General features: G+C 34.8%; 1 long non-coding RNA gene across 1 annotated transcript in view; it reads right to left on the bottom strand.

Moving 5' to 3' along the window:
* LOC132679404 (uncharacterized) overlaps positions 1-27,664 on the bottom strand; it is a 556,619-nt gene that overhangs the window by 186,128 nt on the left and 342,827 nt on the right. Inside the window, exon 3 of the long non-coding RNA XR_009610138.3 lies at positions 15,608-15,758. This is a non-coding gene — a long non-coding RNA (uncharacterized LOC132679404). The remainder of the gene's footprint in view (positions 1-15,607; positions 15,759-27,664) is intronic.

The raw sequence follows: 27,664 nt of genomic DNA, 5'->3' as shown, positions 1-27,664 counted from the left end.
ATGAATGTTTGCTGATGATTCTGAATTCAGTACCAATAATAAATTACTTTATTACAGTATCTCACTGCTCTGCAGCTGTTTCTCATCCATTTTTGTCACACTATATCATTGAGCCACATTCCCCAAGGCTTCGGCTAAGCTACAACTTGATTGTAAATTAGACATCTCTGGAAAAATGTGTTAAAATTTTTCATAGTTTGTTTTGTGGGGGTAGGTAGTGGGGACTGTTGTTGTTATGTGGCGGGTTTTGTGTGAAAATGAATACAGCTTTGCTAATATAAATCCAAGTTATGTGGCTCAAAATGCCAAACTCAGTGTGTGGTAAAGGCTAAGCCAGCACTGCACATAGCCAAAGGCTTTCCTAGATCTAGCTAAGTGCATTAACCAAAAAGTAGCTTACCTGGAAGAAATGTACAAATGAGAATTAAATCTATTCTAGTTAAAATCAAACATACTTGAGTCTTCAAATATGAATGACATTTCTATGTACTGCTTCTTAGAAGAAGTATCAATTACCCAAGAGTTATCAAAATTTACTTTTCAAAGAATAGTCTTTATATTTTGAAACCTGGTTGTAGACCTAACTAAGTATTAGTATACCTTTTGGGGGTATTTGCATCAACTGCAGACATGAAAAATGTCTCCATTTGTGCTATGGTATTAACAAATTCTACTATCTACAGGACAGTGGCAGCTGACCATTTTCCCTATGTAGACTTAGGCACTGCACACCCGTCAGAAATACTCCCCGCCTGAATTTAAATGGACCAAAAGCACTTAAGAATGTTAGGCAATGTCAGCATATACTACATCTCTAATTATAAACTCCTCAAGGACAAAGTCATTGTTTCCCACCCCTCTGTTTTTTTCACTCAGGCACCTACAACAGGATTATTCATTCATCAGTCTCCTAATAAATAGTGATGACTGTACTCCTTCTGAAACATAACACTTACCCAGATTAGGTATCTTCTAGTCGATTTGTCAAACACCATAAATCAGGGGTTCTTAAACTGAGAATGTAAGAAGATATGTGTTCTCGTATGGGAAAAGGCTAAAATTTTTATTTTCATAAATCCAACCTCTACTGAAATTTAGCATTTCCTTCAATTATGAAGTAACAGCACAGAATAGTATTAACGGTATCTATGACTATAAACAATAGAATTCAGAGGTGATTTTAAACCATATTAATTTTTGATGTTTAATTTATTTTATACTCATAATTATCTGAAATGGCATGAGTGATTGGGCAAGCCACTAAATCACACATGATTAGAGCTGTCTATTCATGGGCAACTCCGTGCCTGGTGATCATTCAGGCACCCAACAATAAAGGTGCATGTGTTTTCATCAGTGATTCAACGACATTACTTTACAGTACTCCATATCTACAGGTGTTTTTTCTATTCTTTTTAACACTTATTTATTTATTTTAAGAGAGAGAAGAGCAGGGGAGGGGCAGAGAGAGAGAGAGAGAGAGAGAGAATCTCAAGCAGGCTCCATGCTGCCAGTGCACAGCCCAATGCACTCTTCTTCTATAAAGAAGTATATATTTTAGTATATCACAAAAATTTTAAAACATCTTCTTAACTCTTTTGGTATGGCACAAAGCTTTCAATGAAGATGTCTTATGTAATAGAAAATAATGAAATTTAAAGTATGTCCAGGTATCTCATGTAAGTGATCACTGATTAGTAAACTTTTTTATTCTTCTTTCTATCTTCTAACTGATTAGTTTGTCTGCAATGTAGTAAAACTTTGTATTCATGTGTCGGTATAGTGCCAAAGAATTCCACGAAGACTCTCTTTTATGCTACTACAAAGATTTTCAATTTGGGGAAGAAGGAATTGCTCTTGGAACCTATTAATCTTTCAAAAAAGACTAGAGTAGTAAATGGTGAAAATAAAGTGTAACTAAACGAAGTATTTGACTTATGGACAAAAGAAACATTTTCTCAAAGAACTAAACCAAGTGAAATCAATTTGTGGGTATAGATAGTTTTTATGATCATTTTTATTGAATACACATTTAAAAATCCATTATTCAGGGACTCATTTCCAAGGTCTCTTTATCATAATAATATTTATAATTTTCCTAGTAAGAATTATCATTTATTCAAGCGGAATCTTTGAACTGAATTGACTCCAATGCTCTAAGAAACAAAGTCACACTTAGTAAAAGTCAACTGCTGAGCAATCAATGGAAATAGAAACTTAGTGTATGAGACCATTGATCATTTTGCTATTGGGCTGGATAGAAAAGACACTACTATAAATGGAAGATTTGGTCATACCTTATGGACATGATGGTTCTGTACAGTTATCGTGACAACAGACTTTGCCATAAATAAACAAAAAGGCAATTTATCTGAGGTATTAAGCTTCACCCCAGTAGAATACTGCAATTATGCAGTTTTTCTGTGACAGAATTGCTTTCATGAACTCTGAAATCTATTATGCATCATTTCCTATAATATTGCTTTCCCATAATTTTCCTTGGCAGGTAAGATCTCAGCTATACACTTAATGTAAACTGTGATAACAGCATCTACATTACTAAGAAGTTCCAATTAGTCTTTGAAGATTATAGAAAGTAAATAGAACTTATAATAATATTTTTAGTTATGGACTTTGTTTCTATTTTACCAAATGACTAGAAATAACAACTGGACTGTAGATTGACAGATTTTAGAAAAATATTCACAATGAGAACAAATTTTATCTTAGTATTTCTTGTATTTAGTTTCATTTACAATAACATGCCAGTTTAAATTACATCAATTTGGCTCATTTCACTTAATTTCACACTTAAGAGACAATGCAAATTTGGAAATCACACTTACATGTGGCATAGGCCTACACTTTAAATTTCATGCTTGTGTTCTTGTTTATTTGATTTCTTTCGAAGCTCCTGGCAATTAGCAAGCCATGGAGGAAGTAGTTTAAAGACAGAGCTCACAGAGTCGCCTAACAGGATGTATGTGGGATATAAGAGAAAGTGTGGAATACAGATGACTACACATTTTGAATCTAAGAAAACTGGATTTCCAATAAGGAAGATGAAGGAATGAGATTTAAAGGCAAAATCAATATGCCAGTTTTAGGTACCTTTAGATGCCTATTATATATCCAAGTAGAGATGGTAAGAGGAAATTCAATTCTAATAGTCAAAAAAGAGAGACCCATGTTGGAAGCTCACAACACATAGATATGATACAAACCATATCGATGGATAGGATCTCTTAGAAAGTGAGTGGTGAGACAGAGGAGAACAGGTTCCAGGCCTAAGATAGAGACCACTAGAAAATTTAAGAACTGAAAAGGTGAGGAATTTCTAGCAAAAGATACTGGGAAGGAGTGGTAATTGTGTTGAAACAAAAATCTGTTAGAATGTGATGTGAAGAAATGTTTAAGGAGGAAAGATGAAATCAAGAGTTTCAAATGCTATAGACAGGTCAAGTAATAGAAACTAAAATTTGCCCAATAAGTTTAGCAACAAGGAGGTCACTGGTAACCTTGATAAGAAAGATTTCAGTGGAGTAATTAAAAATAAAGTCTGATAGGAATGGGTCAATAGAGATTAGAAAGTAGGACGTTGGAGAGGGGGAATATATACAACCCTATCTAGGAGTGCTATCACAAAGAAGAGAGAAAGGAGAAGCCTGTAGGAAGATGAAGGTTTAGCATTTGTGCTTGTTATGGTTGTCTTAAAATGGGATATATATATATATATATATATATATATATATATATATAATGTTTGCACTGTGATGGAAATGTTCAGTACAGTGAAAAAGAAATTGATGATTTAATGAGTATGAAGATAATTGAAAGATAAAGGTCTTAAGTAGGTGATAAGGGATAGAATCCAGGGCACAAATAGAATGACTGTGGTTGGGGGGTTGGGTGGAAAGATTGTATTACGTATAAGAAAAGGCTAGATGTAGAAGTATACATAAAGGTCATGTGCAGGAAGATGTAAAGATTCTTTTAAAATTGATTCAATTATTTTGTTGAATTAATAAGACAGCTCAACATCTGAGAGTAAAGATGAAGGAGGGATAACAGATTAAAACAGAGTTGACATGATATGAAATAGTATTCTTAGAAAATAGGGATACAAACTGATTATGAAAATGTCACAGAAGCACAGGGTAGTGTTGGGGTTTCATTTGAATTCTGTGATTTAGAATCTGAAATGAGACCAGTCAGCTTGGCTGCATTTTCTTCAGCAATGTTGCTCTGATATACATCTGGAGTAGGCAGAGAGTTTGATTTAACAAGCTTTGGAGTTTTGCCAAGAGGAAGGGAGAAAGAATAAAAAAAAGAATTATGGGTATATGCAAAAGATTGATTAGAATAGTGAATCATGGAATCTAATTCTTTGTAAGAAAAGAAATAAGGACATAACATGGGTGACAGTGAAAAGCTAATAGAATGAATATATTGGAGTCTGAGTCAGGTCAAAGAATAGTTAGAAATAGGGTGCTAGAAAAATAATGGAAAGATGGAGTTGGTTGTCAAAGACAGGGATACTTGTGATAAACAATTTAGATGAGTTGTAGTTATTGCACACAACAAGACCTGGAATACATTAGAATATATGGCTGATATAAGAGGAGAAAAAATCACTAGAAGTCAGCAGGTTAAGAAACTAATAAGTCAGGGCGCCTGGGTGGCTCAGTCATTGAGCGTCCGATTTTGGCTTGGGTCATGATTTCGCGGTTTGCGGTTTGTGAGTTCGAGCCCTGCGTTGGGCTCTGTGCTGACAGCTTGGAGCCTGGAGCCTGTTTCGGATTCTGTGTCTCCTTCTCTCTCTGCCCCTCCCCCACAGTGCTCTGTCTCTCTCTATCAAAAATAAATAAATGTAAAAATTTTTTTTAATAAAAAAGAAATTAATAAGTCATTGTTGAATGTATTATATAGATAATATACACGGAATTGAAATTACTCAGACTGAGAAGAATGGTGCAGAAAAATATATTGAACCAGTATCATCAATAAATGAAGGCAAGTGACCATAAGTGATGAAGATGACTGGAACAGAAGGTGATAGCATGAGAATCAAAACTGGGCTTTTGATAGTGGCTGAAGAAACAATATCTGGAAGGAGCAATGAAGAAAGGTGAACTTACCACACCTCTAGTAATATGTGGGATGCCACCACCTGAGAAGGCTGTAAGAAAGCTAGCTCCCAATTAGAGTACAAATGAGAGCCCATTTATAGAATATGCAGAGCAATGTAGAAAAGAGATTCTGGGTAATGAGAGATGTCCATGCACCTTAGACTTCCTAAGTCTGTTGACTGAAGTAAACAGAAATGGGAGAAATCATGGATTATTTTCTTAGTGAGTAGTTCGATGTTAGTTTTCCACCTTGGGATAGTTATCAAGTAATTTGTGGTGGTAAATCAAAGTGTACATGATACTGATGAATATCCATCTTACCAGGAACATGGAGTAGTCTCTGTCCCTCTCCAGCTCTGTAAAGAGGGACTGTTAAGAGTAGGGACAGCCTTGCTAGGAGCATAAAATTTCAAAGGTTATAAAATATAGCATTTATGGCTCAAAACTCATCAGATCCCATGGGACTCTGCAATGACATTGAGGTGCTCTAGCAGAATATGGTGAAGATCTGTTATTGAATTTTCCATGAGAATTCTTAATTGTTAAATCAAAGGTTGCTCTTTTATGGAAAATAGCAGACTTCTGCAAAAGGAGGTTGAAATAAACTTCTGTTAGTAAAATTCATACTTTTTAATTACTGACTATAAGGTATAACTAAATATTTAGTGGAGGTGGCAGGAAGGAAATAGATGACCCCAGAGGAGAGTGAAAAGGCAACAAAGAAATCACTGTCCTAGAGAAAAAGGTGATTTGTATGCACAGAAATCAACTTCTGCCAAAAAAAATGCGATACTAAAATAAAAATTATTTCAAAACCTAATAATATGTGACTTAAGAAAATGTTACCAAGAATAATCTCTGACAGCAATGTACACAGTCTACTTCTCTTTGAACCAAATGACAAACTACAAGTCTAAAAACATGTCCAATGCTCTGTACCAATCTGCAGAAAGATTATCTAATATTGGATAGATCATAACAGATGAGGTACGACTATCAATCAACTGGATTTGTTGTTCTTAAAAACATCTGAACCTATTATTCAAGAGCTGGGATTTCTGTTTCCATTACTATCTTTCTGCCTACAGGTCTGTGTTGCTTAGAATACAAAATGTGCATTACAGAGAAACGCCCAGTTTAGAGAAATAGCATCATCTTCTCTCTAACTGTCTAGGAATAGGATGACAAAATTATCAGCAGAACATAGGGTTTAAAATAAAGTCTTACAAGCTTTATTTCTATCATTTATATAAAGAAATCCTATAATTTCTTTACTAAATAATTTTCCTAATTTAATTACGTATTCATGCATTCACTCACTTATTTTATTAGTGTCTACTCTGTTACTCTGTACCACACACTGTGCTAGGCCCTGTGAATATAACAGTGAATAAGACAGAGAGATAGCTACAAGAGAAATAGCTACAACAAATAGACATAATGAATACATAAATAATTGGAAGCTATAATTAATAAATAAAATAAATACCAGGTCCTCACAGAGACTATAATATTATGGGAACAAAGTTTAGATTGTAAAGTCAAGAAAGTGATATCTCTACAATTTACTTGTTATCTACAATGGGAGAAAAGATATCTTTCTAGTGGAGAAATCTGGCAGATTCTATCTAAGAATCAATAAAGTTATCACCACAAATATGCAACAACTAAAGTGGTACACTGAGATAGTATTTCTATAGTATTCCTGTAAAAAAAAATAATAACCTAAATCCAACCATCAGGCAATCATTAAAAACAACAACAACAACAACAAATAATTGGCTTGGACTTTTCAAAAATGCCAAAGTTGTTAATGTCAATGAAAGGTTGAGGGACTGTTTCAGATGAAAGGAGACTAGAGAAATATGAAAACCAAATGTGATGGAAGTCTAGATTGGATCCTAGATGGAAAGGTAAAGTTGCTATAAAAAACATGGAGTCAACTAGCAGATTTTGACCATGGAGTACATACTAAACAAAAGTATTTTATTGATATTAGTTCTCCTTAATTTGAAAAAAATACCATAGTTACATAAGAGAATGGCCTTACTCTTAAGAAATAGATGCTAAATTATTTCGTGGTGAAAGATCAAGGATCAAGGTGAGTGTAGATTAACCTAAAATGGTTTAACATAGACAGAGATGGGTAGAAACAGAGAGAGAGAGAGAGAGAGAGAGAGAGAGAGATACACATGGCGGTGCCTGGGCAGCTCAGTTGGTTAAGCATCCAACTTCAGCAGCTCAGGTCATGATCTCACGATTTGTGAGTTTGAGCCCAGCATTGGGCTCTGTGCTGACAGCTCAAAGCCTGGAGCCTATTTCTAATTCTGTGTCAACCTCTCTCTCTGCCCACCATAGCTCATGTTCTGCCTCTCTTTCTCTCTCAAAAATAAACATTAAAAAAAAAAAAAGAGAGAGATACACATAGAGAAACAGAGACAAAGAGAGAGACTGACAAAATATACACAAATGATGAAAATATTTACAAATGGTAAATGTACATTGAAGTTGAATATGTGTTCATTGTACTATTCTTACAAATTTTCTATTGTTTTAAATTTTTCTAAATAAAATCAAAAGCAATTTAAACTTATACCCGATGGAAGAAAGAATGGTATTACCTATATGGTAATATAGGTAATAAATTTCAATATGGCAAAGAAAAAAGATGTTCTGAGTTCAAAGTTCTGAGGCAGGAAAAAGAAAAGAAAATGCCATGCAGTCTAGCTGAACTAAAGAGGGTTAAGTTCTTCCCTGAGTTCAGAGAGATTCCTCTACTGGTGTTGAAGAAACAAGCCACCACAAACTGTACAGCTGCAAGGGAATGCATGCTGAAAATCAGCATGTGGGATTGGAAGAGGATCCTGATCCTAGGACTAAATTGATCCCAAGCTGACACCTTGATTGCAGCCTTTTGAGAACCTGAGCAGAGTACCCTGGACTCTGACTTGCAGAAATGATGAGATAATAAGTGGCATTATTTTTAAGTTGCTAAGTGTGTGGTAATTTGTCACACAGCTATAGAAACTAATACAGTTGACCCTTAACACAGGTTTGAAATCCATGGATCCACTCATACACAGATATTTTTTCAGTAAATATAGTACAATACTATAAATGTACTTTCTCTTCCTTAAGATTAATAACATTTCTTTTCTCTATAATAGGAAACTATTATAAGAAAAAGTATATAATACACATGACATATAAAATATATGTTAATTGACTGTTTATGTTATTGATAAGTCTTTCAGTCAACAGTAGGCTATTAGTAGTTAAGTTTTGGGGAGTCAAACGTAACACATGGGTTTTCAATTAGGTGGGGATTGGCTCCCTCAACCCCTGTGGTGTTCAAGGGTGAACTAACTGTACACTATGCAAATGACTTAGCACAATCTTGGAAAAGAAAAGTTGGAAGACGCTACCTGATTTCAAGACTTACTATAAAGTTTAATTAATCAAGACAGTATGATTTTGATGCAAATAGAGATAAACAGATCAATGAAACAAAAATAGAGAATCTAGAAATAATCACAAAAATAGACAACTTATTTTTGACAGTCACTAAGGCAATGCAATAGGAGGAAAACCAGTATTTTCAAGAGATAATACTAAAAACATTGAATAAACAAATAGGAAAAAAAATCAGCCTCAAACCTTATTTCAACACCAGGCATGAAAATTAATTCAAGTTGGATGACAGTTCAAATTTTAAAGCTAAATCTATAATGCCTCTAGAAGAAAACATAAAGGAGTGTCTTTATGATCTTAAGACAGGAAAAAGATTCTGTTTTTACCTTTAAGGTTTTAAAATTTTAATTCTAGTAAACATACAGTGTTATATTACTTTCAGGTGTACAATATAGTGATTTAACAATTCTATACATTACTTAGTGCTCATCATGATAAGGGTGCTCCTAATCCCTTTCTCCTATTTCACTCATCTCCCCACCCACCTCTACTCTGGTAACCATCAGTTTGTTCTCTAAAGTTCAGACTATGTTTATTGGCTTGTCCCTCTCTCTCCCCCCCTTTTTTTTTCCTTGCTCTTTTGTTTTCTTAAATTCAACACGTGAGTGAAATCATATGGTATTTGTCTTTCTCTAACTGACAGATTTCACTTCTCAACATACTCTCTAGATGCATCCATGTTCTTGCAAATGGCAAGATTTCATTCTTTTTTATGGTTAAATAATACATTGTATATACATATCACATCTTTATCCATTCACGTATTGGTGCACAGTTGAGCTGCTTCCGTAATTTTGCTATTGTAAATAATGCTGCAATAAATATAGGGGTGGATGTATCCCTGTGAATTATGGTTTCATATTTTTTGAAAAACACTCAATAGTACAATTACTGGAGAGTAGGGTAGTTCTATTTTTAACTTTTTGAAGAACCTCCATACTGCTTTCCACAGTGACTACATCAGTTTGCATTCTCACCAACAGTATATGAGGGTTCCTTTCTCTTCACATCCTCACCAACACTTGTTTCTTCTGTTTTTATTTTAGCCATTCTGACAAGTATGAGGAGATATCTCATTGTATTTTTTTATTTGTATATCCCTGAGAATGAGTAATGTTGAACATCTTTTCATGTATCTGTTGGCCATCTGTATATCTTTGGAAAAAAGTCTTTTCATGTCTTCTGCCCATTTTTAATTGGATCATTTGTTTTTCTGGTGTTGAGAAGAACTGTTGTATCAGTTCTTTTTTTTAAATTTTTTTTAAGTCTATTTTTGAGAGAGAGGCAGAGAGTGAGCAGGGAAGGAGCAGAGAGAGAGGGAGACACAGAATTCAAAGCAGGCTCCAGGCCTGTCAGCACAGAGCCCGATGCAGGGCTCGAACTCACAAACCATGAGATCATGACCTGAGCCGAAGTCGGACACTCAACTGACTAAGCCACCCAGGTGGCCGTAGTTTTATCAGTTCTTTTTATATCCTGGACACTAAACCTACATTGGATATGTCATATGTAGAGTGGGAGAGAGCCAAAGCATAAGAGACTCTTAAAAACTGAGAACAAACTGAGGGCTGATGGGGGGTGGGAGGGAGGGGAGGGTGGGTGATGGGTATTGAGGAGGGCACCTTTTGGGATGAGCACTGGGTGTTGCATGGAAACCAATTTGACAATAAATTTCAAAAAAAAAAAAAAAGGATATGTCATATGCAAATTACTTCTCCCATTCAGTAGATTGCCTTTAGTTTTACTGATTGTTTCCTTTGCTGTGCAGAAGCTTTTTATGTTGCAGTCCTAATAGTTTATTTCTGCTTTTATTTCCCTTGCATCAGGAGACATATCTAGAAAAATGTTGCTAAAGCCAATGTCAGAGAAATTGCTACCTGGGCTCTCTTATAGTATTTTTATGCTTTCATATGTTACATTTAGGTCTTTGATCCATTTTGAGTTTATTTTTGTATATGGTCTAAGAAAGTGGTCCCGTTTCATTCTTTTGCATGTAGCTGTCCAGTTTTCCCAGCACCATTTGTTGAAGAGACTGTCTTTTTATCATGGGATATTCATTTCTCCTTTGTCAAAGATTAACTGACTAAATAGTTGTGGGTTTATTTCTGGCTTTTCTATTCCATTCCATTGGTCTATGTGTCTATTTCTGTGTCAGTACCATACTGTTTTTATCACTACATCTTTGTAATATAACTTGAAGTTCAGAATTGTGATGCCTCCAGCTTTCCTTGGCTTTTTCAAGGTTTCTTTGACTATTCAGGGTCTTGTGTGGTTCCATACAAATTTTAGGATTGTTTGTCATAGCTCTGGGAAAAACGATGGTATTTTGAAAGGGATTGCATTAAATGTGTACATTGCTTTGGGTCGGAGGGACATTTTAATATTTGTTCTTCTAACCCATAAGCATGAAATGTCTTTCCATTTCTTTGCATCATCTTCAATTTATTTCATCAGTGTCTTATATTTTCAGAATACAGGTCTTTTATCTCATTGGTTATGACTATTCCCAGGTATCTTATTGTTTTTGGTGCAATTGTAAAAGGGATTGTTTCTTAATTTCTTTTTCTGCTGCTTCATTATTGGTGTATAGAAATACAACAGATTTCTGTACATTGAGTTTGCATCTTGTGACTTTCTTAAATTTGTTTGTCATTTCTGGCAATTTTTCAGTGGAAGCATTTGGGTTTTCTATACAGAATATCGTGTCATCTGCAAATAATAGAAATTTTACTTCTTTCTTGCCACTTTGGTGCCATTTGTTACTTTTTGTTGTCTGACTGCTGTGGCTAGGACTTCAAGTAATATACTGAATAATGGTGGTGAGAGTAGACATCCCTGTTGCCTGGCCTTAGAGGAAAAGCTCTCAGTTTTCCCCCATTGAGGATGATGTTTGCTGTGGGTTTTTCATATAAGGCCTTTATGATGTTAAGGTATGTTCTTTTTGAGCCTACTTTGTTGAGGATTTTTATCATGAGTGGATGTTGTACTTTGTCAAATGCTTTTCTGCATCTATTGAAATGATCATATGGTTCTTATCCTTTCTTTCATTCATGTGGTGTATCATGTTGATTGATTTGTGAATACTGAGCTACCCCTGCAAACCAGGAATAACTCCCACTTACCATGGTAAATGATTTTGTATTTTATTGTTGGATTCAGTTTGCTACTATTTTATTAAGAATTTTTGTATCTTTGTTCATCACAGATATTGGTCTGTAGTTCTCTTTTTTAGTGGAATCTTATCTGGTTTAGGTATCAGTGTAAATTGTTCTTATAGGATCAATCTGGAAGTTTTCCATCCTTTTCTATTTTTTGAAATAGTTTGAGAAGAATAGATATTAACTCTTCTTTAAATGTTTGGTAGAATTTGCCTGTGAAGCTGTCTGGTCTTGAATTTCTGTTTGTTGGCAGTTTTTGAATTCTGATTCAATTTCATTCCTGATAATTGCTCTGTTCAAGTTTTTGATTTCTTTCTGTTTCACTTTTGGTAGTTTATATGTTTCTAGGAATTTATCTATTTCATCTAGGTTGTCCAATTTGTTGGCATACAATTTTTCATAATATTCTTTTATAATTGTTTGTATTTTTGTGGTATTGATTATTTTTCCTCTTTCATTTGTGATTTTATTTATTTGGGTCCTTCCTCTTTTCTTTTTAATAAGTCTGGTTAGAGGTTTATCAATTTTATTAATTTTTTTCAAAGAACTAACTCCTAATTTCATTGATCTGTTCTATTCGTTTTTGTTTTTAGTTTCAATGTCATTTATTTCTGCTATAAACTTTATTATTTCCTTCTTTTTTCTGGCTTTAGGTTAGGCTCAATTCATTATCCTTTTTCTAGTTCCTTTAGGTGTAAGGTTAGGTTGTTTGAGATTTTTCTTGCTTCTTGAGGTAGGCCTGTAGTGCTATCTACTTCCCGCTTAGGACCACTTTTTTCTGTATTGTAAAGGCTTTGGACCACTGTATTTTCATTTTTATTTGTTTCCATGTATTTGTTTATTTCCCCTTTGATCTCTTGGTTGATCCATTCATTGTTCAGTAGCATGTTATTTAACCATATATTTGTGCTCTTTCTAAATATTTTTGTTGGTTGATTTCTAGTTTCATAATGTTATTTTCAGAGAAGATGCATAGTATGACTTCAGTCTTTTTGAATTTGTTGAGACCTGTTTTGTTTCCTAGTATATGGTCCATTCTAGAGAATGCTCCATGTGCACTTGAAAAGAATGTGTATTCTGCTGTTTTAAATCCATCTGGACTAGTGTGTTATTCAAAGTTGTTTTCTTGTTGACTTTCTGCTTGGATGATCTGTCAATTGATTTAAGTGGGTGTTAAAGTCTCCTACAATTATTGTGTTATTATCAATTTATTCCTTTATTTTTGTTATTAATTGTTTTTATATATTTGGGTGCTCTCTTCTTGGATGCATAAATATTTACGATTGTTAGATTTGGTTGGATTGTCTCCTGAATGATTATATAGTGTCCTTCTTTGTCTCTGATTACAACCTTTGTTTTAAACTTTTATCCAAAATAAGCATTGCTACCATGGCTTCCTTTTGACATCCATTTGCATAATAAATATTTTTCCATCCCCTCTCTTCCAATCTGCAGGTGTCTTTAGATCTAAAATGAGTCTCTTGGGGCTCCTGGGTGGCTCAGTCGGTTAAACGTCTGACTTCGGCTCAGGTCATGATCTCGCGGTCCGTGAGTTCGAGCCCCATGTCGGGCTCTGTGCTGACAGCTCAGAGCCTGGAGCCTGTTTCAGATTCTGTGTCTCCCTCTCTCTGACTTTCCCCCATTCATGCTCTGTCTCTCTCTGTCTCAAAAATAAATAAACGTTAAAAAAATAAATAAAATAAAATGAGTCTCTTGTAGGCAGCATACAGATGGGTCTTTGTTTGCTTTTTTTATTGAATCATCTTTTGATTGGACCATGTAGTCCATTTACATTCAAAGTAATTATTGATAGGGACACCTGGATGGCTCAGTCAGTTAAGTGTCTGACTTCAGCTCAGCTCATGATCTCATGATTTGTGAGTTTGAGCCCCATGTCGGGCTCTGTGCTGACAGCTCAGAGCCTAGAGCCTGCTTTGGATTCTGTGTCTCCCTCTCTCTCTCTGCCCCTCCCCCCACTCATGCTTCATCTCTCTCTCTCTCTCTCTCTCTCTCTCTCTCTGTACGTTTCAAAAATAAACATTTAAAGATTTTAAAAAGTAATTATTGATATATACATATTTATTGTCATTGTATAATTTGTTTTGTGGTTGTGTTTGTAGTTTTTCTATGATAGTTTCCTCTTTTGCTCTCTTTCATAGTTTGTTGGCTTTCTTTAGTGATATGCTTGGATTCCTTGCTCTTTATTCTTTACATATCCATTACTGGGCTTTGATTTCTGGTCACCATAAGGTTTGTATATAACATCTTCTGCATGTAAGTTGATGTTCACTTCTATATTAAGTTGATGTTCACTTGAGTTTGAACCCATTCTTTTCTCCTCTCCCTCTTATGGTTTAGGTATATGATATCATACTTTACATTCTTTTATTTTGTGAATCCCTTAACTGATTTTTACAGATATACTTATTTTTACTGCTTTTGTGCTTTCTACTTTTCACATTCACATATGTCTCTCCTTTCCACAAAAAGAGTTCCCTTTAATATTTTTTTGTATGGCTGCTTTAGTTGTCATGAACTCCTTTAGTTTTTGCTTGTCTGAGAAATTTTTATCTCTTCTTCTATTCTGAATGATAGCCTTCCTGGATACAGCATTCTTGGCTGCAGACCCATTCAGCACTTTGAATATATCATGCCACTCCATTCTGGCCTGCAAATTTTCTGCTGAAAAATCCACTAATATCCTACAGGGTTTCCCTTCTATGTAATCATCTTTTCTCTTCCAAATTTTGAATTATTTATATATCACTAATTCTTTGCCATTTTAATTACTATTTGTTTTGGTGCGGACCTCCTAGGGTTGATTTTGCGGGAGGCTCTCTGTGCCTCCTAGATCTGGATATTTGTTTCTTTCTTCAGATTAGGGAAATTTTCAGCTATTATTTCTTGAAATAAATTTTCTTCCCCCCCCTTTTCTCTCCTGTTCTTCTGGGACCCCTATAAATACAAATGTTATTACACTTGATGGAGTCACTGAGTTCTCTACATCTATTCTTATTTTGCATAATTCTTTTTTCTATCACTTGTTCAGCTTAATTACTTACCATTACTCTGTCTTTCAAGTCATTAATTCATTCCTCTGCTTTCTTTAGCCTGCTATTTATTCCATCAAGTGTATTTTTTATTTCATTTATTGTGTTCTTCATCTCTGATTACTTTTTTTTATCTCTTTATTAAGGGTCTCACTGATATTGTCCATTCTTCTAAAGTCCAGTGAGTAATGATGATTACTTTAAATTCTCTTTCCAGAATATTACCTATATCTGTTTCACTTATGACCCTTTGCTGTGGTTTTGTCCTGTTCTTTCATTTGGGACATATGCCTCTGTCTCCTCAGTTTGTCTAACTCTGCGTCTGTTTCCATGTGTTAGGAAAGTCAGCTGCACCTCCTACTCTTTTTTTTTTTCTATATATTTTTGAGAGAGAGAGAGAGAGAGAGAGAGAGAGTACAAGTGAGCGAGGGGCAGAGGGAAAGGGAGAGAAAGAGAATCCCAAAGTGGGGCTCAAGTTCACCAGAAGTGGGGCTGTTTGTTATGCTGTCCCTCTCAGGGTGGGGACGCCACTTCCTAACACCCTTAGGGCTCTCCCAGAGCCAAACTTGCTGATTTCTTAAAATTCCAGAATTTAAGTCCTGCTGTTTGTAAGAATTCAGACAATTTGTCCCCTCTCACTTTCAAAGCCAAATGTTATGGGGATTTGTCTTCCCCATGTAGGCTCCACAGTATAATAGTAGAATACTTTTTTTTGGCCTTCTTCCCACCTTCAGCTCCCTCCCCACCATGGATGGCCACTGTCTGTTTCACTCCCAAACCACATCTTCACCCTTCCTACCTTCTTCAGTGTGACTTCTTCTCTGCCTTTAGTTGTGGAGTCTGTTCTGTCAGTCTTCAGGTCATTTTCTCAGTTATTTATACTGATGTGTTATCTAGTTGTATCTGTGGGACAAGGTGAGCTCAGTGTCCTCCTATTCCACCATCTTCCCCTGCCAACCACAAGGAAAAGATTTCTTAGATAGGATATAAACTGCATTGAACACAAAAATGTAGTAAGTTGGGCTTTATCAAATAAAATATGCTTATGAAAAGACTCCATTAAGAGGATTAAAAAGGCAAATTGTGGCCTAAGAAAATACATCCAACCAATACATAAATAATCACAAAGCAATAATAAAAAGACAAAAATCTAATAAATAAGTAAATAAATAAACAAACAAATAAACAAACAGACAACAGCAAGGTACTCCCAGATATTTTCTCAAGAGAAATAAAAATATATGTCCAAAAATAGCCTTGTACAAAATGTTCCAACATCTTTATACATAAGATCCAAAAGCTGTAACAAAACTAAATGTTCATCAACATGAAAATAAGCAAATAAGGTACTAATACATGCAAAAACATGGATGGATTTCAAAAACATTATGTTAAATGCAAGAAGTCAGAAAAGAGACAACATATTCTAAGATTCCATTAATATAAAATCCAAATACAGGCCAAAACTAAATTATCTCCACAGAAATCAAAATATCTCCATCCCCAGTGGGCAATGGAAATAAGCACAAGGGAACTTTCTGGGTTATGAAAATGTTTTATATCTTCATTATAAGTGTCAGTTTCACACAGAGGCATACATTTGTCAAAACTCAGTGAATATACATTGATCTGTCCATTTTACCGAATGTGAATTTTACCTCAATAAAAATGTATTAATGAAAGTGATAGAATACGATATATTTAAAAGTGCTAAGAAAATATGATCAAAGACATTAATTCTGCTTGAGGAGATTAGGGAAAGGTTAATAGTAGGAGGGGCATTTGTGCTCCTGCTTTAAGAATAAATAGGCAATGCCCCGGCAAGCAAAGTTGACAAGGAAATGAAAGGGATTCGCTTGAGAAAGGCTGAATGCTATGCAAGTACATAGAGTGGGAGCTCCATGCAATGGTACAGAATTTGATACAGTTAAACTGTACACCAGGGGAGGTATCAGACTGGAGAAAGTATAGGTAGAAAGTTAGGCAGAAGCAGGTTATAAAGGGAAGTTTACATTTTGCTAATAAATTTCAATTTATTCTACTGTGAATAAATTATTAGCAATGGCATTTAAGTAAAGCAAAGTACTGAAGAAAATTAATTTGTATTTTAGAAAGGTAAGCCTGTCAGTATCCAGTATAGTTGGGTTATTTTATATGGAGAAGAAGCAGTGAGACCAAATAGGAGATGAGTATTATAATTCAGCAAGAGTTAATAATAATCTGGATTGTGTCAATGGTTATAAAAGAATGACAGGTATCAGAGATGTTTCAGATACACGACTATAATGATTTGAGGATGAAGAGTCAAACAATTTCAATTAACATGGGTTGAACAACCAGATTTTACATTAACCAGATGTAGGTGGAAAGGGGGTAGATTCAGGGATGGAAATTAGTTCAGTATTAGATGTGATAATTTCAAGAGGCCTATAAAGGAGTTCTAAGTGGAGTTATTTGATGCGCATTTAAAATGGCCCCTTGTTGGCTATAAAGCAGAGTTGAGCTATAGATTCATTTGCCTAATTTTTCCTATGCTAATCTTTAATAAAAAGAGAGAGTAAATAATGTAACCCAGGATTGCACCTGGCACTAGCTTTGGCACAAAGTATGGAGGTTTAGTGTTCTGGGCATAGAAATATTGAAATAGATGGCTATTAGGTGCTGAATGTGGTAGCAGCACAGATAATCCATGCGGAGAGGAAAAAAAAAAAAAAAGACCTGCTTGAAATGAAAGGATTAAGTGATTAGAAATTGTAGTGCAGGTATGGAGAAGATCTTTAAAGGAGGAATAAAAGAATGCTTGGCTGAATAAAAGAATGCTTGCTTAGGGATACACTAAGATAACTCACAAAGATCAAGTTGATGTTACCTTTTATGGCTAATAAGGAGCTTGTGATGTAAACAAAAAGGCAATAAATACACAGACTGGTAAATCCTATAGTAAGAGTAAATTGTGGATATTATGTGAGAATGTAGGAGTCCATCTAACCTAGTCTTTTATAAGTCATTTTTCTCATTGGAGAAATAGACTGCTTAGCTAAGTCCACATAAGTGGCTAATATATGTCAGAATGTAAAATCAATTTCCTCAGCCCCACCACCCAAAATACACCAAATCTAAAAAACAGTGGTAGTAAGGCTAGTTCTAAATTTTCACAGTTCAGGACTTTGTGTACCACTAAAAAATTTTGGCTACAAAACTCCTATATATTAAACTAATTAAAAAAAAACACTTCATCTTTAATACATAGCTAAAATGTCCTTGATTTCTGATTCTTTATTGTTAATGGTTTAATGACCAGGGCATATGAGCATCCAATTTACTGAATTAGACTCTAAATATATTTCTCATGAACATTAAAATGCAGCTTTCCTGTGAATTTTCTATTTTAAAAGTTAACTTTCTATCCTATCATAAAACAAAAATATTCTAAAATATGGCCTGATTCAGTGATTGATTTTAGTTTTCAGGTACTTTTTTAAAAAGGAAAGTCCTCTCTCTCTTTTCTCCTCACCCTCATAAGAGTTTAACTTAATACTAAAGATTCTACTAATCACATCAAGAGTACACAAATCAACTAAGATGCTATGGATACAACCATACCACACTTTGAGATGAAATTGAAACTCTAATGGGCAGAGTGGGATGAACTATTCTCATGCAATCACTGACCAGTTTTGGTTGCAGTTAAATAATTTTTAAAAAATCGTCAGATACTAGTTTTAATATTGACTTCAACCACTTGTCATTTGTGATATCATGATGTATAATAAAAGACACATATTTTGGTTTTGTCCCCCACTTCTGCACAGATATTCCAAAGCCCTTCGAATTTCCTAAATGAGAACAGTGATAAAGGTGTCTTGATACTCATAATAAATTCCTGTCAACTACACTTGAGTTTATGTTAATGAGATAGTTTTTAAGGTTAGGAAAGCACATAAGGATGGGGGCTAGTTGCCAGGGGAATCAACCATGTGACTGGAGGGTTGAACTTTCAGTTGTACCTCACTGACCTCCAGAGAGAGGAGAGGGGCTGAAGATTGCATCCATCAACAATGACCACTGATTCAATCAATTCTGCCTACATAAGGAAGCCTCATAAAACCCAAAAGGGCTGGACTCAGAGAGCTTACAGGTTGGTGAACATGTGGAGGTACTTGGAGAGTGGCATACCTGAAAAGAGCATGAGAGCTCCATACCCCTTTCCCCCATACCTTGCTCTATGTATCTCTTCCATCAGGCTGTTCCTGAGTTATACATATTATAATAAACTGGTAATATAGTAAGTAAAATATCTCCCTGAGTTCTGTGAGTCACTGCCAAGGAGGGGGTCACTGGAGCCTCCAACCCATAGACCTCCAATTAGAAGCATGAGTCATAACCTAGACTTGCAACTGCCATCTGAAGTTTGGTGGGTGGATGAGGCCGACTTATAGGACTGTGCTCTTCACCTGTGGGATCTGACACTATCTCCAAACAGTGCCAGAACTCAGTTGAATCGTGTGCCAGAAAATTACTTGTGGAAAACAACATACATTGTAATTGAGAGAATTATAGTATTATATATTCACATCCAGATTTTTATGTACCTGAACCTACTACCTAGTTGTGTCAATATTTTTTCATGACAATATTTATTTACATATGAGACTATAACCTTCACCAGAGAAGAGTCTATGTTTACTTTACACAAGAATGATTCCTGGTATTTGGTAAGAATGTCTGGCACATAGTGAACAGTCAGTAAATGTTTATTGAATGAATGATTTATATTTAAAAAGAAATGGAAGTATACAGTTACCAACAATAATTATTGAAAAAAATCTCAGGCCGGTATACTGAGTTTTTTCCCAAATGACTGGTCTATCAATATAAAGGAAATGCAGGACAAACTATTATGCATGACACAGTTATATAAGAAGCTGAACTTGAAGGACTAGTCTTCTTAGATAAAATATTTAAAATAATGACCACAAGAATGGGGTCAACATGTGCCACGGTTCCTGGCATTTGATTTTGGGACGTTTTCAGGCTTGTTGCCTCCTACAGGAAACAAAACTACTTGTGAGTCAACTCTCCTCAGAAATGTGTTCCATTTCAATTCATAGGCTGATTATTTTCCAAACTTTCTTTTACATTTACAACCCAAATTCATATTGATGACCTATATGTTACCCAACGACACTTTAGAATAATAATTCCAGACCTGAGTGCCACAAAAAAGCGTAACATGTCATATATTTGAGATTCTGCTCTTAGGTTGCTCCATGGTAGTTTTCAAATAATTGTCATTAGGGAAGGGGGTCCAGATGGCACCAGGAAATACACACATATGACAAAGACAGTAAGCAAAAGAATGAGTAGTTGAGAGAAAATCAAATTACTATACATTATAAACAGCAAGAACAATAGAAGGTGCCATGAAAAGAAGAGAGTCATGATCACCATAGATTTGTCAAGGCTTCAGATGCCAAACCATCTGGTCTACTCTGTCATTTAAGTAAAACACATTATCTTTATAACTCATAGAAGTCTCATTAAAGTTTTTATTAATTTTACTAAATTTCTGACCAAAATGGCAGGATGTTTCTGGACTCCTATGGACATGAGCTAAAAGAACAAAAACTAGAAATAAAATAGAAAGTCCAAAAATCAGAAAACAATCATACTTCAATTGGAATATAACAATGAGCTAGCATCCTTAGCTAAATGGTGCACTGAGACAATCTACAAACTCTCAGGTGAAAACTGCAGGTAAATTTGATCAAAGCTCACATACAGAGAATGTCAATAAAGAAAAAGATCATGAACAAATTCCCTGAAAATGGCTCAAGGAAGGAGCCAGAAGGAGAAAGAAAGAATTCAAATAAAATTAGTAAAATTAGCAGTGTTTAAAAGCAAAGAGTGAAAAGACATCAAGAAACTTGCAGGGATGAATATGTTTGATATCTTGATTGTTGGTGATAATCTCAAAATTTACTAGATTGTACACTGTAAATATATTCAATTTATTGTTTGTAACTATACCTCAGTAAAACTTTAAAAATCAATACATTTGTATCTTCTTCTATCACAGAGACTTTACTTGTGAAACATTTGGCATAAATTCTCTGTCTCCTCTGCAAAGCAAGTCAATACTTTAAAAATGCCATAATTCTAATGAGATAAAAATCTATGCCTTTTAGAGTGAGAGCTCTCATGATGGCTGTAGATTGATAGCCTGAAAAGTTACAGAGTTGCAGGAAAATATTCTTTCCTTAAGCAATCTTCAGAAAGTTATGCAAAAGAAAAATAGAAATGTGGTTCACGAAGTTACCTCAGAAAAATGTGTTTAAAGATAATATCACAGACAACATTTCAGATGAAAATTATGGAGTTTTAATTGGTCTGCAAGCTTCCAAAATTCCCAGTAGGTAAAATGCAATAGCAACAGATGGCAGACAATTTGGAAATCACAGTGGAAAGCAGAGCATCTTAAAATGTAGATGTATACCTAGAAAAAATTTCAAGAGAGCCTTATATGTAAGCACTCCGATCCAAGGCACGTGTTTTAATATAGATTATTTATCACTGATAAAGTCACTTTAATGTGGACTTATACAAGATAAGCTTACATCATTATTCTTTCTGATTCTTCAGGAAAAAAAGTGTCTTTGTACATTTGGTGCCTTTCATGATGATGAGTAATTCTTGATGTGGAAATTTTCGTTTTCTTGGTTTATCACTTAATCAGAAGCCCTGAAAGAATTTTTTAAAAAGCTAGCTCTATATCACTTGCAAACTGACCAATGACCCACTGAGTAATTAAATTGCCTGACTTTTTTAAGATGACATCTGAGATAATTACAATGAAGCTCACTGATTCATTCATTCACATATTCCTACAATACTGTTGAGTATTCAATATATATCAAACACTAGAACAGACAGCGAGGATTCAAATAAGAGCCAGAAAGGTCCTGTGGCAAAGCAATCTGCTTTCTATTGTGAATTTAGAAACTAAATAGAAAATATTATGTGATAAGCACTATGACAGAATTCCTGCACATAGCATTGAGTAAACGCAGCCAAGTGCACCTATCCATGGACTGGGGGGAACTCAGAAAAGTTTTTCAAAGAAGTCATATTGGAATTAATGAGGCAAGGAAGGTGTGGTAGAGGATAGAGAACATGCAAAGGCAGGAACTGAGTGAGCATTTTCTCTCTCTTTACAGTGAAATTTGGCTGATTTTATACTAGTTTTTCTATATTGCTTACAGATAAGCCAGTGAGTAAGTTGAGCTAAACTTAAAAGCGGCTGATACATCCACTTAGACTACTTGGTCAAAACTTCATTGACAAAGCAATATAAGACATGTTGTGTCTGAATGATTAAATAGATACGCATTTAAAGCTTAGGGCAGAGGACATTCTGGAACTTCTTTATCTCATATTCACTTCAATCAATTCTCAATGAGATCCCATCATATTTCCTTCAATGAAGCATGTCTTGAACATGGGCTTTGGAGTCAGAAAGACCTGGGTTTGTCCCCAATATTGTGTTTGTACACAATAACTAGCTTGAATTTGGGTTTAATTTCAATCAGTCTCAGTGTTCTCATCAGCCCTGCAATGTGAGTTTTAGCAGTATCCACTTCACGTTGCTGTTCTAAGAACCAAATGAGGTGAAGTTTGTAAAATACACGAGAGGTTATTTAGTAAGAACTCAGCGAACAGCAGTAAAAATACATACTCTGCAAAATGCACAGCTGCATATCCCCAGCCCCAAAGCATGTGTTTTCACATAGTATTTTAAAATTCAGATAAAAAAGAAATCACTTGAGAATCTTTTCCCTGAGGTGGAAGGTCCAGCCTAAGGAGTTTGCTGTTTCACAGGGACATTTAGACTTCCACCTGAAACATCTGAAGCTCCACCACATTTGTGCCAACCTAGAAAAACTGCATTAACTTGACTCTCTGCCTGTGCTGAAGATCAGTAGTGCAGCTTGTAAGAATTAATTTATCATGTGTTTCTAATCTACACGAAATAAGTGACAAAATCAAGGCAATATCATAATCAAATGCACCCGTGTCAAAGTTCATCCTTCCACCCCAGCCAATGCCCTCTCCTGGGGCTTGAGTGCCTACCTAGTCCTTATATTTCATCAAGAGAAGTTATTTGTGAAAGAAAAGAAGTTTCCTTAACCAGAGTAATTGTTCTACAATGTAGAGTGAGGATGCAAATTTAATTCACACTACAATCTGTGTATTTCAAGAAAAAGCAAATTCCTTTATTTTTTTATAGATTATCTGTACTTCCATACAAGTCCACCCAACCTTTAGCAGGGAAAAATTCACTAAATGCCTAATATAATTAACATTTATCATATTTTAAATAGTAACTAAGGGAATGTAAGATTTCCTAGGATTAACTCAGTTCCTCAGGTGGTCTTCTCTCCTTGCCTCTCTTCTAAGATGGCATCTCAGAGCATGCCATATAGAGGAATGTGTGATTCATGAGATCACTAAAAAGTGAATTCCTTGAGGTCTCTTTGTATGGTATTTTCTGACCTTTTATGTGATGCTCACATATGATCTCTGAGCTCAAGATTTGTATATCTCTGAGTTTACTGGCATTTTATATGACTATATAATAAGTACCACAAACTAAAATGTTCAAAACAGAACACAAGTTTTATTCCTGTCTGAATCCTCCTCATTAATATAAATGATCCCATCATCACCCATGTTCTCTTGGCAGTCAGACTGATCTTGAAAATGTTATTCAAACCTTCAATCTCCTTCAAAACCATTGACTGTTCCCATTGCTTGTAGTATGCCTTAGAGCCTTTGTAATTCACTGTTCTGTGTGCCTAGGTTTCTGGCAAGCAAAAATGTTACTTCAACAGAGACATTTGTGACCACATTGTCAAGAGTGGCAAGAATTGAGTTCTCTGCTTTGTATCACATAGCTTTCTTTGGATTGCATTATTTTTTCTAATGTATAATTTTTATCATTAATTAAGTAATGTTTTTTTTTTACTAGTTTATAGTCTCTTTTCCTTGGTTGTAAACTCCCTATAGGACTCTATTTGCACTGTTATCATCATATCTCTGTCACTTAATTTACTGAGCAGAATAGATTAATGAAATCACTGTATGCAGCAGTTTGATCTACATTTAGTTATGCTTAAAAATTATTTGCCAAGTTATACAAATTCTTTCATAGTTGGCATATTATGGCTTCAGTCATTTTAAACTACTATTATTATTACCAATACTCGACTATGTTATCACTATTACTACTGTTGCCTTTTAAACATTCCATAATGAAATAACTGATGTCTCCTAACATACTTAGAAACAAGAGCCTAGTGCTTCACTGGGAAGACCGGGTAATAATTACTGGAGCGTTGGCCATATCTGCCACTATCACTTTAGGACTCTGCCAGGAGCATTTTAGAAGCTAGCGATGATGATTGCCTTGAAGATTCAGTCATTTGAAAAGTTCAGATAACCTACATTCACTTAGAAGAAATGTATAGCTCCTATACATAAATTGTTAACTTCTCTGGAGTGTGTGCCCTTTTCTGTAACCATGCAGATCTAAATTTTATGCCCAAGGTTCTGATAAAACACATAGTCCAGTTATCCTTTGCATTTCTATGGTCCTGGGCCATGAAGCATGATATTGCATGAGACCAGTATCACCCAGAATTATCACTTGTCCTGAGGCCTGAAAAGACCTAATGAAATTTAATTTGTTTTGCTGGGAGCATTATTGGCTCAAGCATATTGCATTCATCTGGAAGCTTATCTCTGAAAACCTAGAAATAGCTGCTTTGACATTAACTTTTTCCTTCTGTTTTGTATCATCGTGAGTATTGTGGATATCTGCAGAAATTACTCAAATTTGTAGCCATGGTGGTTGAAACTGTACATTAGACTTTACAAACATGTGAACTTTCCTTAAATTTATGCACAGAAAGAAAATTCAAGAGTCTTTCTCCCAGGAAGCTTTCTTAGAAAATCCTTTTAAGTTAACCAATAGAATACTTGTCTTCTCTTTTATTAAAAGTTCTCAGAATTAATTTCACAGACATTTTCCACCTTTACCTTTTGCTGAAACTTTTTTCAAGTCTGATAAATATGTTAAATCGCTCAAACTAGCTGATACTAGTGTTGAAACTTATATCCATCAGCCCTAGCTCCTGTGTTTGCTGTGTTCTGTGTGACTTTGGCCAAGTTTTTTGTTTTTGTTTTTGTTTCTGTTTTTGTTTTTTAACCTTGTTAAGTCTCTATTTTTCCACTGTAAAATAAGAATACTAATGACTTATATTGTATATGATTCTCCAGGGTTAAATTAGATAAAGCAGTAAAAGGCCTTAACCAGGGGCTTGGCACTGTTGTCAATATATGGTAATTACTATTAATAGCTACCTTGATGGCTATTTCTTCTATCTAGATAATTCTTTGTGTCTAACATATTTGGCTGAAAATTAATTATTTACTTCTGCAGAAAGTTTGTTGTGTTTTCAATGCTTAAGTGCCATAACTATCCATTTTACTCACTTCCCCCCATTTTTCTTATTTTACATTTTACCTCTTAAATAGGTAAAATATAATTACAGTAAAAACTTGGATTGTAAGTAACTTGTTCTGTAAGTATTCTGCAAGATGAGCAAACATTTCTAATAAATTTTAACTTGATAAGCGAGCAATGTCTCAGAATATGAATAGTATGTAACACCAAATGTCACATGATCACAACTGAGCCAATGGTTCTCGAAATTCACTTTGACGTACAAGTGCTTTGGACTACAAGCATATTTCTGGAACAAATTATGCTCACAAACCAAAGTTTTATTGTATAAGGGCATTATATATTTTGAATGTCTTTATTATGCTTGGCTAAATTTTTAAGACAACTCTCAGTATCACTGCATTGAGTACGGTTGTCTAACAGGGACCATTCTTCCTTTTGTTCATGTTTCGGCCTTATAAAGCACCTCTGCTATTATGAGAATAGATGTTTCACACCTTTTTCCCACTTAAAGGCATATTACAGAGACTTCTTTCAACACTATATATGATCCCTTATTAACTCCTCACCAAAGGAGGGTTGGTGATATAATTGATTAGAGTCTGAGACAGTCTTTGTGCTTTCCAAATGATAGTGTTACTGTGCCTTGAAAAGCAACCACATGGGAGCCTCTCTTCCCTTTCATATCATCTGCCAAGAGGATTTACACCTTCTTTTCGTTACAACATTTATCTTGGTTTTTTTTTTTTTTTTGGTTTTTTGTTTTTTGTTTTTTATCCCCCTTGTAGAGAGCAGACACGAAAGTGTTTCTCACCAAGGCAAAGATGCCGATACAGGCCCTCTCTGTTTTAGTGTCTCTCCCTGTGGATTGGTGGGTACCTCCAGCTCCATGAGAGCGACTGGGCAAGGAAATTTAGAGTCTGTCTGAAAGACTCAGGTGTTCTAAATCCCAGGGAATAGTGAGTACAAAGCTTCTGGGTCTAGCTTTTCAGGGAAACTCTGATTTCAGAAAATTCTAGCTTGTCAAGGAATTAAGAAATGTATTTGGCTATTGTTTCTTGTGTATGGTATAACTTCAAAGGATACCCACAAAGACAGAAAAAGTGAACAAAAGCTTTAAGTCATCTACAATCCTTAGTGTTATGCCCCTTCTTTCAGAACAATTCCAGGAATCGTTTCATAATGTAACATAAAGAATTATAAAAAGAGAAGTCAGTCCATTGGTATTCACAGATTTTCACTAAATATTTTCGTTTTCACTATTCATTTTTTCCCTTCAATTCCACCTAGAAAAGGTTTTCAGAGTGTAAAATTTTGTTAAAAAAAAAAGACTCCTAACTGTGAAATAAACACTAGTTCTAAAAATAACCTTTATGTTCTTTAGAAAAAGGCAGCCACAATCTCAAGAACCCAGTCGTGTAACTTGACCATTATTTGATGTCACATGGACTTGCAGGACCTATTTATATAAATTGGCAGACGCTGAAATGGTTTCAAATATATCTCTAAAACCCCACATAATCCCATACTTGTGTGCTATAAATTCACAATCTCATAAGGAAAAAGAAAATCAATTTTAATTTCAAAATTAAACTTGGAAGAAACCAACAAATTTAGTAACAATAAAAAATGTTTGACTTGGTGTTCCCAGAGTTTTTAGTAAGAAACTACTAAAAAAGCTTATTTTTAATATGAATTTTGGGGAGCAAACTACCACTCCAGTGAAATCTAATGATGAAGTGTTTAAAATAAAGGCATAGGCTCTGGAGTGAAACAGAACTGGGTTTGATTCCTTAGCTAGGTGAACTCAGATTTTTATAGACTTAAGTTTCCACCTGAGTAGAAAATGAGTGAAAACTCCTTCCCCATAGGGTCATCGTAAGTATCAATGATAAATTTGTCAAGCACATAGGATAGCAGTAATCTACTAGATTACTAATCAATCTGGTTAGTGACTACTAATCAATAAGTAAACTCAAAATAGAAGTGGGACAGTACAAGAATATTTTTATTTTCATTTTAACACATATTTTATAGCTGGCTGCAAGATATTTAAAAAATATTTTCATTTTTATAAAAGGAGAGAGTAATAGTGTAACCAGATATTTATTTGGACATATAGGGATATTAAATGAAATTAACAACCTAATTTATTTCCCAACTTCTGTGTTGTCATTCTCTCTCTGATTGAGAGTTCTGCTGAATTAATCTTTCTAAAGTATAATTACCATCTTGTTACTCTCTTTTTTTTTTTAATTTTTTTTTTCTTAACGTTTATTTATTTTTGAGACAGAGAGACAGAGCATGAATGGGGGAGGTCAGAGAGAGAGA

Source organism: Panthera onca, chromosome A2 (genome assembly GCF_046562875.1).
Source record: "Panthera onca isolate mPanOnc1 chromosome A2, mPanOnc1 haplotype 2, whole genome shotgun sequence".
In the NCBI taxonomy this organism is placed as follows: domain Eukaryota; kingdom Metazoa; phylum Chordata; class Mammalia; order Carnivora; family Felidae; genus Panthera; species Panthera onca.
The sequence above is the reverse complement of the archived record's forward strand: the minus strand, read 5'-3'. Positions and strand labels throughout refer to the sequence as shown.